The following is a 14,154-nucleotide window of genomic DNA, read 5'->3' as shown; positions in this document are numbered from 1 at the left end:
CTCAATAAATATAACATACAATATATACACCGTATGGATTATATACACCATAAAGTTTATATCCCCTATATACATGGTATGATTTATACACTTTACATACATCATGTAGATTATATACCTTATGTACAACATATATATTATATGAACTGTATACACATCTATACAGTACATTACACTCTATATACAGACTCTATACGTACTGATAGTAAATACACATCTATACATTATACACAACGTACAGCAATATACAGACATGGTATAAACTGTATGCACTACACACAGATGTACTATACATTATACCCTATATACACCGCGCATGGATATACATTATACACTATATACACCGCGCATGGATATACATTATACACTATATACACCGCGCATGGATATACATTATACACTATATACACCGCGCATGGATATACATTATACACTATATACACCGCGCATGGATATACATTATACACTATATACACCACACATGGATATACATCACACATCACATGGATATACTGTACATTATACCCTATATACACCGCGCATGGATATACATTATACACTATATACACCGCGCATGGATATACATTATACCCTATATACACCGCGCATGGATATACATTATACACTATATACACCGCGCATGGATATACATTATACCCTATATACACCGCGCATGGATATACATTATACCCTATATACACCGCGCATGGATATACATTATACCCTATATACACCGCGCATGGATATACATTATACCCTATATACACCGCGCATGGATATACATTATACCCTATATACACCGCGCATGGATATACATTACACCCTATATACACCGCACATGGATATACATTATACACTATATACACCGCACCTGGATATACATTATACACTATATACACCGCACATGGATATACATTATACCCTATATACACCGCACATGGATATACATTATACACTATATACACCGCGCATGGATATACATTATACACTATATACACCGCACATGGATATACATTACACCCTATATACACCGCGCATGGATATACATTACACCCTATATACACCGCACATGGATATACATTACACCCTATATACACCGCACATGGATATACATTACACCCTATATACACCGCACATGGATATACATTATACCCTATATACACCGCGCATGGATATACATTACACCCTATATACACCACACATGGATATACATCACACACTATGTACACCACACATGGATATACATTATACACTATATACACCGCACATGGATATACATTATACACTATATACACCACACATGGATATACATTATACCCTATATACACCGCGCATGGATATACATTATACACTATATACACCACACATGGATATACATTATACACTATATACACCACACATGGATATACATTATACCCTATATACACCGCGCATGGATATACATTATACACTATATACACCACACATGGATATACATTATACCCTTATATACACCGCGCATGGATATACATTATACCCTATATACACCGCGCATGGATATACATTATACACTATATACACCACACATGGATATACATTATACCCTTATATACACCGCGCATGGATATACATTATACACTATATACACCGCACATGGATATACATTATACCCTATATACACCGCACATGGATATACATTATACACTATATACACCGCACATGGATATACATTATACACTATATACACCGCACATGGATATACATTATACCCTATATACACCGCACATGTATATACATTATACCCTATATACACCGCACATGGATATACATTATACCCTATATACACCGCACATGGATATACATTATACCCTATATACACCGCACATGGATATACATTATACCCTATATACACCGCACATGGATATACATTATACCCTATATACACCGCGCATGGATATACATTATACCCTATATACACCGCGCATGGATATACATTATACACTATATACACCGCACATGGATATACATTATACACTATATACACCGCACATGGATATACATTATACACTATATACACCACACATGGATATACATTATACCCTTATATACACCGCGCATGGATATACATTATACCCTATATACACCGCACATGGATATACATTATACACTATATACACCGCACATGGATATACATTATACACTATATACACCGCACATGGATATACATTATACACTATATACACCGCACATGGATATACATTATACCCTATATACACCGCACATGGATATACATTATACACTATATACACCGCACATGGATATACATTATACCCTATATACACCGCACATGGATATACATTATACCCTATATACACCGCACATGGATATACATTATACCCTATATACACCGCACATGTATATACATTATACCCTATATACACCGCACATGGATATACATTATACCCTATATACACCGCACATGGATATACATTATACACTATATACACCGCGCATGGATATACATTATACACTATATACACCGCACATGGATATACATTATACCCTATATACACCGCACATGGATATACATTATACACTATATACACCGCACATGGATATACATTATACCCTATATACACCACACATGTATATACATTATACCCTATATACACCACACATGGATATACATTATACACTATATACACCGCACATGGATATACATTACACACTATATACACCACACATGGATATACATTATACACTATATACACCGCACATGGATATACATTACACACTATATACACCGCACATGGATATACATTATACACTATATACACCGCACATGGATATACATTATACCCTATATACACCGCACATGTATATACATTATACCCTATATACACCACACATGGATATACATTATACCCTATATACACCGCACATGGATATACATTATACACTATATACACCGCACATGGATATACATTATACCCTATATACACCGCACATGGATATACATTATACACTATATACACCGCGCATGGATATACATTATACACTATATACACCGCACATGTATATACATTATACCCTATATACACCGCACATGGATATACATTATACCCTATATACACCGCACATGTATATACATTATACCCTATATACACCGCACATGGATATACATTATACCCTATATACACCGCACATGGATATACATTATACCCTATATACACCGCACATGTATATACATTATACCCTATATACACCGCACATGGATATACATTATACCCTATATACACCGCACATGTATATACATCACACATCACATGGATATACTGTACATTATATACCGGAGGCCCCTCCTTTCTATACAGTAGCTCCGCCCATGTTGCACCTAATGAGGTCACTGCTCCGCTCACGTCTTACACATGAGGTAAAATGAAAGCTGCTCTGTGATTGGTTTATTCTATGTTGTTAACCGTTAGAATGGTGTATGGAGGGAGGGGCCTGAGGGGTCATGTGATTACCTCACATACACTGTACAGGGGGAGGTTCACAAGTGTCTGAGCAGAACTGTTCTAGTTGCCCATGGAAACCAATCAGAGCTCGGCTTTCATTTTCTCACAGCTGTTTATACAATTAAAGCTGCGCCCTGATTGGTTTCACTATATAAAATAGTTTTACCTCAGACACTTCTAATCAATCTCTCCCTTGAGCGAGTCACATGATCAGATACATACACAGCACCCGGACATGATGGGAGTTGTAGTATCTATACATTATATCACTTCATATTAAGATACAGAATTATAGACACACTGAACGCCAGGACATGATAGGAGTTGTAGTATCAGTACATTATATCACGTCATATGTGGATACACCACTATAGATACTATAACTCCCATTGTATCCTGGTTCTATAGCCGTGTATGATAATATAGTGATACTACAACTCCCATCATGTCCTGCAGCTGCGTGTGTTTCTGTACATATATTACATCACTTATACATATAGGGCTATAGATACACCATAGCATGATGGGAGTTGTAGTATTTTTACATTATATCATTTCATATTAAGATACAGAATTATAGACACACTGAGCTCCAGGACATGATGGGAGTTGTAGTATATGTATATTCGATTACATCATCTATGCATACACAGCTATACAGAAAACAACACGACCTGATGGGAGTTGTAGTATTTTTACATTATATCATTTCATATTAAGATACAGAATTATAGACACACTGAGCTCCAAGACATGATGGGAGTTGTAGTATCTGTCTATTATATTGTCTTAAATATACCTACGGGGCTATAGACATACAGAGCTCCAGGACATGATGGGAGTTGTAGTATATGTATATTCGATTACATCATCTATACATACACAGCTATACAGAAAACAACACGACCTGATGGGAGTTGTAGTATCTGTCTATTATATTGTCTTAAATATACCTACGGGGCTATAGACATACAGAGCACCAGGTCATGATGGGAGTTGTAGTATATATACATTACATGACATCATATATAGAAACAGAGCACCAGGACATAATAGGAGTTGTAATATCTATACATTATATCACATCATATATAGAAACAGAGCACCAGGACATGATGGGAGTTGTAATATCTATACATTATATCACATCATATATAGAAACAGAGCACCAGGACATGATGGGAGTTGTAATATCTATACATTATATCACATCATATATAGATACAGAGCACCAGGACATGATGGGAGTTGTAATATCTATACATTATATCACATCATATATAGAAACAGAGCACCAGGACATGATGGGAGTTGTAATATCTATACATTATATCACATCATATATAGAAACAGAGCACCAGGACATGATGGGAGTTGTAATATCTATACATTATATCACATCATATATATATATTTACAATTATAGATTTACACTCAGAGCTCATGGAGATCCTGGGAGTTGTAGTGTCTTTTCAGAAGAACGAGATTAGATACATACCATACAGTAGCCTGTTATGGGGGTCAGTATGTAATCCTCTCCGCTCTCCAGGATGTATATAGGTCCCTGCAGCACACACCAGTCCCTACAGAACATACTAGTCCCTGCAGCACACACTAGTCCCTGCAGCACACGCCAGTCCCTGCAGCACACACTAGTCCCTACAGAACATACTAGTCCCTGCAGCACACACTAGTCCCTGCAGCACACGCCAGTCCCTGCAGCACACACTAGTCCCTGCAGCACACGCCAGTCCCTGCAGCAAATACTAGTCCCTGCAGCACACACTAGTCCCTGCAGCACACGCCAGTCCCTGCAGCACATACTAGTCCCTGCAGCACATACTAGTGCCTGCAGCACACGCCAGTCCCTGCAGCACACGCCAGTCCCTGCAGCACACACCAGTCCCTACAGAACATACTAGTCCCTGCAGCACACACTAGTCCCTGCAGCACACGCCAGTCCCTGCAGCACACACTAGTCCCTGCAGCACACGCCAGTCCCTGCAGCAAATACTAGTCCCTGCAGCACACACTAGTCCCTGCAGCACACGCCAGTCCCTGCAGCACATACTAGTCCCTGCAGCACATACTAGTGCCTGCAGCACACGCCAGTCCCTGCAGCACACGCCAGTCCCTGCAGCACATACTAGTGCCTGCAGCACACGCCAGTCCCTACAGCACATACTAGTCCCTGCAGCACACACTAGTCCCTGCAGCACATACTAGTCCCTGCAGCACACACTAGTCCCTGCAGCACACGCCAGTCCCTGCAGCACACACTAGTCCCTGCAGCACACGCCAGTCCCTGCAGCACATACTAGTCCCTGCAGCACATACTAGTCCCTACAGCACATACTAGTCCCTGCAGCACATACTAGTCCCTGCAGCACATACTAGTCCCTGCAGCACATAGCAGTCCCTGCAGCACATACTAGTCCCTGCAGCACATAGCAGTCCCTGCAGCACATACCAGTCCCTGCAGCACATACTAGTCCCTGCAGCACATACTAGTCCCTGCAGCACATACCAGTCCCTACAGCACATACTAGTCCCTACAGCACATGCTAGTCCCTGCAGCACATACTAGTCCCTGCAGTACATACTAGTCCCTGCAGCACATACTAGTCCCTGCAGCACACACTAGTCCCTGCAGCACACGCCAGTCCCTGCAGCACATACTAGTCCCTGCAGCACATACTAGTCCCTGCAGCACATACTAGTCCCTACAGCACATACTAGTCCCTGCAGCACATACTAGTCCCTGCAGTACATACTAGTCCCTGCAGTACATACTAGTCCCTGCAGCACATGCTAGTCCCTGCAGCACATACTAGACCCTACAGCACATGCTAGTCCCTGCAGCACATGCTAGTCCCTGCAGCACATACTAGTCCCTGCAGCACATACTAGACCCTACAGCACATGCTAGTGCCTGCAGCACATACTAGTCCCTGCAGTACATACTAGTCCCTGCAGCACATACTAGTCCCTGCAGCACATACTAGTCCCTGCAGCACATAGTAGTCCCTACAGCACATAGTAGTCCCTACAGCACATACTAGTCCCTGCAGTAAATGCTAGTCCCTGCAGCACATACTAGTCCCTGCAGCACATACTAGTCCCTGCAGTACATGCCAGTCCCTGTAGTACATAGCAGTCCCTGCAGCACATACTAGTCCCTGTAGTACATGCTAGTCCCTGCAGTACATACTAGTCCCTGCAGCACATACTAGTCCCTGCAGTACATACTAGTCCCTGCAGTACATACTAGTCCCTGCAGCACATACCAGTCCCTGCAGCACATGCCAGTCCCTGCAGCACATACTAGTCCCTGCAGCACATACTAGTCCCTGCAGCACATACCAGTCCCTGCAGCACACACTAGTCCCTGCAGCACATGCTAGTCCCTGCAGCACATACCAGTCCCTGCAGCACACACTAGTCCCTGCAGCACATGCTAGTCCCTGCAGCACATACTAGTCCCTGCAGCACATGCTAGTCCCTGCAGCACATACTAGACCCTACAGCACATGCTAGTCCCTGCAGCACATACTAGTCCCTGCAGCACATACTAGACCCTACAGCACATGCTAGTCCCTGCAGCACATACTAGTCCCTACAGCACATGCTAGTCCCTACAACACATCCTAGTCCCTACAGCACATACTAGTCCCTGCAGTACATGCCAGTCCCTGTAGCACATAGCAGTCCCTGCAGCACATACTAGTCCCTGTAGTACATGCTAGTCCCTGCAGCACATACTAGTCCCTGCAGTACATACTAGTCCCTGCAGCACATACCAGTCCCTGCAGCACATACTAGTCCCTGCAGCACATAGCAGTCCCTGCAGCACATACCAGTCCCTGCAGCACATACTAGTCCCTGCAGCACATACTAGTCCCTGCAGCACATACCAGTCCCTGCAGCACATACTAGTCCCTGCAGCACATACCAGTCCCTACAGCACATACTAGTCCCTACAGCACATGCTAGTCCCTGCAGCACATACTAGTCCCTGCAGCACATACCAGTCCCTGCAGCACATAGCAGTCCCTGCAGCACATATTAGTCCCTGCAGCACATACCAGTCCCTGCAGCACATACTAGTCCCTGCAGCACATAGCAGTCCCTGCAGCACATACTAGTCCCTGCAGCACATAGCAGTCCCTGCAGCACATAGCAGTCCCTGCAGCACATACTAGTCCCTGCAGCACATAGCAGTCCCTGCAGCACATAGCAGTCCCTGCAGCACATACTAGTCCCTGCAGCACATACTAGTCCCTGCAGCACATACTAGTCCCTGCAGCACATACCAGTCCCTGCAGCACATACTAGTCCCTGCAGCACATAGCAGTCCCTGCAGCACATACTAGTCCCTGCAGCACATACCAGTCCCTGCAGCACATACTAGTCCCTGCAGCACATAGCAGTCCCTGCAGCACATACTAGTCCCTGCAGCACATAGCAGTCCCTGCAGCACATAGCAGTCCCTGCAGCACATACTAGTCCCTGCAGCACATAGCAGTCCCTGCAGCACATAGCAGTCCCTGCAGCACATACTAGTCCCTGCAGCACATACTAGTCCCTGCAGCACATACTAGTCCCTGCAGCACATACTAGTCCCTGCAGCACATAGCAGTCCCTGCAGCACATAGCAGTCCCTGCAGCACATACTAGTCCCTGCAGCACATACCAGTCCCTGCAGCACATACTAGTCCCTGCAGCACATAGCAGTCCCTGCAGCACATACTAGTCCCTGCAGCACATAGCAGTCCCTGCAGCACATACTAGTCCCTGCAGCACATACTAGTCCCTGCAGCACATACTAGTCCCTGCAGCACATACTAGTCCCTGCAGCACATACTAGTCCCTGCAGCACATAGCAGTCCCTGCAGCACATGCCAGACCCCGTCTTGTCACATTGATAATCACAAATTATAATTACAGTAATTTATGAGCAGAGAGAGACAAATGTCAGAACATGAATAACCCCAAAATAGTCGCTGGATCAACAATCACATAATGTCCCAAAAGAAGAGGCCAAAGTAAGAAACTACATACATCCAATAGAGTGCGGAAGTATCACACACCCCAGGGATAGGAGGATTACACCATCAGACCCGGCCCCTATAGATAATACATTATATATATAGTTATAAAGAAACGCCAAGCAGCATGAGGAAGAATGGAGCCAAAATGCCTCTTATATATCTGTGTCACCAGGTTATTGAAATATACTCATAACCTCTGTGTATATTATATATCATAGTGATTATAACCTCTGTGTATATTATATATCATAGTAATTATAACCTCTGTGTATATTATATATCATAGTGATTATAACTCCTGTATATTATATATCATAGTAATTATAACCTCTCTGTATATTATATATCATAGTGATTATAACCTCTGTGTATATTATATATCATAGTGATTATAACCTCTCTGTATATTATATATCATAGTGATTATAACCTCTGTGTATATTATATATCATAGTAATTATAACCTCTGTATATTATATATCATAGTGATTATAACCTCTCTGTATATTATATATCATAGTGATTATAACCTCTGTGTATATTATATATCATAGTAATTATAACCTCTGTATATTATATATCATAGTGATTATAACCTCTGTGTATATTATATATCATAGTGATTATAACCTCTGTGTATATTATATATCATAGTGATTATAACCTCTCTGTATATTATATATCATAGTAATTATAACCTCTGTGTATATTATATATCATAGTAATTATAACCTCTGTATATTATATATCATAGTGATTATAACCTCTCTGTATATTATATATCATAGTGATTATATCCTCTGTGTATATTATATATCATAGTGATTATAACATCTGTGTATATTATACATCATAGTGATTATAACCTCTGTGTATATTATACATCATAGTGATTATAACCTCTGTGTATATTATATATCATAGTAATTATAACCTCTCTGTATATTATATATCATAGTAATTATAACCTCTCTGTATATTATATATCATAGTGATTATAACCTCTGTGTATATTATATATCATAGTGATTATAACCTCTGTGTATATTATATATCATAGTGATTATAACCTCTCTGTATATTATATATCATAGTAATTATAACCTCTGTGTATATTATATATCATAGTAATTATAACCTCTGTATATTATATATCATAGTGATTATAACCTCTCTGTATATTATATATCATAGTGATTATAACCTCTGTGTATATTATATATCATAGTAATTATAACCTCTGTATATTATATATCATAGTGATTATAACCTCTCTGTATATTATATATCATAGTGATTATAACCTCTGTGTATATTATATATCATAGTAATTATAACCTCTGTATATTATATATCATAGTGATTATAACCTCTGTGTATATTATATATCATAGTGATTATAACCTCTGTGTATATTATATATCATAGTGATTATAACCTCTGTGTATATTATATATCATAGTGATTATATCCTCTCTGTATATTATATATCATAGTGATTATAACCTCTCTGTATATTATATATATATCATAGTGATTATAACCTCTCTGTATATTATATATCATAGTGATTATAACCTCTGTGTATATTATATATCATAGTGATTATAACCTCTCTGTATATTATATATCATAGTGATTATAACCTCTCTGTATATTATATATCATAGTAATTATAACCTCTGTGTATATTATATATCATAGTAATTATAACCTCTGTGTATATTATATATCATAGTAATTATAACCTCTGTATATTATATATCATAGTGATTATAACCTCTGTGTATATTATATATCATAGTGATTATAACCTCTCTGTATATTATATATCATAGTAATTATAACCTCTGTGTATATTATATATCATAGTAATTATAACCTCTGTGTATATTATATATCATAGTAATTATAACCTCTGTATATTATATATCATAGTGATTATAACCTCTGTGTATATTATATATCATAGTAATTATAACCTCTCTGTATATTATATATCATAGTGATTATAACCTCTGTGTATATTATATATCATAGTGATTATAACCTCTGTGTATATTATATATCATAGTGATTATAACCTCTCTGTATATTATATATCATAGTAATTATAACCTCTGTGTATATTATATATCATAGTAATTATAACCTCTGTGTATATTATATATCATAGTAATTATAACCTCTGTATATTATATATCATAGTGATTATAACCTCTGTGTATATTATATATCATAGTAATTATAACCTCTGTGTATATTATATATCATAGTAATTATAACCTCTGTGTATATTATATATCATAGTGATTATAACCTCTCTGTATATTATATATCATAGTGATTATAACCTCTCTGTATATTATATATCATAGTAATTATAACCTCTCTGTATATTATATATCATAGTGATTATAACCTCTGTGTATATTATATATCATAGTAATTATAACCTCTCTGTATATTATATATCATAGTGATTATAACCTCTGTGTATATTATATATCATAGGGATTATAACCTCTGTGTATATTATATATCATAGTGATTATAACCTCTCTGTATATTATATATCATAGTGATTATAACCTCTCTGTATATTATATATCATAGTGATTATAACCTCTGTGTATATTATATATCATAGTGATTATAACCTCTGTGTATATTATATATCATAGTGATTATATCCTCTGTGTATATTATATATCATAGTGATTATAACATCTGTGTATATTATACATCATAGTGATTATAACCTCTGTGTATATTATACATCATAGTGATTATAACCTCTGTGTATATTATATATCATAGTAATTATAACCTCTCTGTATATTATATATCATAGTAATTATAACCTCTGTGTATATTATATATCATAGTGATTATAACCTCTGTGTATATTATATATCATAGTAATTATAACCTCTGTGTATATTATATATCATAGTAATTATAACCTCTGTGTATATTATATATCATAGTAATTATAACCTCTCTGTATATTATATATCATAGTAATTATAACCTCTGTGTATATTATATATCATAGTAATTATAACCGCTGTATATTATATATCATAGTAATTATAACCTCTGTGTATATTATATATCATAGTGATTATAACCTCTGTGTATATTATATATCATAGTAATTATAACCTCTGTGTATATTATATATCATAGTAATTATAACCTCTGTATATTATATATCATAGTAATTATAACCTCTCTGTATATTATATATCATAGTAATTATAACCTCTCTGTATATTATATATCATAGTAATTATAACCTCTGTATATTATATATCATAGTGATTATATCCTCTCTATTATATATCATAGTGATTATAACCTCTGTATATTATATATCATAGTAATTATAACCTCTGTGTATATTATATATCATAGTGATTATAACCTCTGTGTATATTATATATCATAGTGATTATAACCTCTCTGTATATTATATATCATAGTAATTATAACCTCTGTATATATTATATATCATAGTAATTATAACCTCTCTGTATATTATATATCATAGTGATTATAACCTCTGTGTATATTATATATCATAGTAATTATAACCTCTCTGTATATTATATATCATAGTGATTATAATCTCTGTGTATATTATATATCATAGTGATTATAACCTCTGTGTATATTATATATCATAGTGATTATAACCTCTCTGTATATTATATATCATAGTAATTATAACCTCTGTATATATTATATATCATAGTAATTATAACCTCTCTGTATATTATATATCATAGTGATTATAACCTCTGTGTATATTATATATCATAGTAATTATAACCTCTCTGTATATTATATATCATAGTGATTATAATCTCTGTGTATATTATATATCATAGTGATTATAACCTCTCTGTATATTATATATCATAGTGATTATAACCTCTCTGTATATTATATATCATAGTGATTATAACCTCTGTATATTATATATCATAGTAATTATAACCTCTGTGTATATTATATATCATAGTGATTATAACCTCTGTGTATATTATATATCATAGTAATTATAACCTCTCTGTATATTATATATCATAGTGATTATAACCTCTCTGTATATTATATATCATAGTGATTATAACCTCTCTGTATATTATATATCATAGTGATTATAACCTCTGTATATTATATATCATAGTAATTATAACCTCTCTGTATATTATATATCATAGTGATTATAACCTCTGTGTATATTATATATCATAGTGATTATATCCTCTCTGTATATTATATATCATAGTGATTATAACCTCTCTGTATATTATATATATATCATAGTGATTATAACCTCTCTGTATATTATATATCATAGTGATTATAACCTCTGTGTATATTATATATCATAGTGATTATAACCTCTCTGTATATTATATATCATAGTGATTATAACCTCTCTGTATATTATATATCATAGTAATTATAACCTCTGTGTATATTATATATCATAGTAATTATAACCTCTGTGTATATTATATATCATAGTAATTATAACCTCTGTATATTATATATCATAGTGATTATAACCTCTGTGTATATTATATATCATAGTGATTATAACCTCTCTGTATATTATATATCATAGTAATTATAACCTCTGTGTATATTATATATCATAGTAATTATAACCTCTGTGTATATTATATATCATAGTAATTATAACCTCTGTATATTATATATCATAGTGATTATAACCTCTGTGTATATTATATATCATAGTAATTATAACCTCTCTGTATATTATATATCATAGTGATTATAACCTCTGTGTATATTATATATCATAGTGATTATAACCTCTGTGTATATTATATATCATAGTGATTATAACCTCTCTGTATATTATATATCATAGTAATTATAACCTCTGTGTATATTATATATCATAGTAATTATAACCTCTGTGTATATTATATATCATAGTAATTATAACCTCTGTATATTATATATCATAGTGATTATAACCTCTGTGTATATTATATATCATAGTAATTATAACCTCTGTGTATATTATATATCATAGTAATTATAACCTCTGTGTATATTATATATCATAGTGATTATAACCTCTCTGTATATTATATATCATAGTGATTATAACCTCTCTGTATATTATATATCATAGTAATTATAACCTCTCTGTATATTATATATCATAGTGATTATAACCTCTGTGTATATTATATATCATAGTAATTATAACCTCTCTGTATATTATATATCATAGTGATTATAACCTCTGTGTATATTATATATCATAGGGATTATAACCTCTGTGTATATTATATATCATAGTGATTATAACCTCTCTGTATATTATATATCATAGTGATTATAACCTCTCTGTATATTATATATCATAGTGATTATAACCTCTGTGTATATTATATATCATAGTGATTATAACCTCTGTGTATATTATATATCATAGTGATTATATCCTCTGTGTATATTATATATCATAGTGATTATAACATCTGTGTATATTATACATCATAGTGATTATAACCTCTGTGTATATTATACATCATAGTGATTATAACCTCTGT

General features: G+C 35.2%; 1 protein-coding gene across 2 annotated transcripts in view; it reads right to left on the bottom strand.

Annotated features, from left to right (window-relative positions):
• LOC140119728 (T-box transcription factor TBX15) overlaps positions 1 to 14,154 on the bottom strand; it is a 107,899-nt gene that overhangs the window by 77,338 nt on the left and 16,407 nt on the right. The window contains exon 1 of one of the 2 annotated variants that reach the window (XM_072139079.1): positions 3,321 to 3,340. The exons of the other annotated variant lie outside the window; for it this stretch is intronic. The gene's annotated coding sequence lies outside the window, so the exon portion shown is untranslated. Of the gene's footprint in view, positions 1 to 3,320; positions 3,341 to 14,154 lie in introns of those variants that run through there. 2 annotated transcript variants of the gene reach the window in all.

This window comes from Engystomops pustulosus, chromosome 2 (genome assembly GCF_040894005.1).
Source record: "Engystomops pustulosus chromosome 2, aEngPut4.maternal, whole genome shotgun sequence".
Classification (NCBI taxonomy): domain Eukaryota; kingdom Metazoa; phylum Chordata; class Amphibia; order Anura; family Leptodactylidae; genus Engystomops; species Engystomops pustulosus.
The sequence above is the reverse complement of the archived record's forward strand: the minus strand, read 5'-3'. Positions and strand labels throughout refer to the sequence as shown.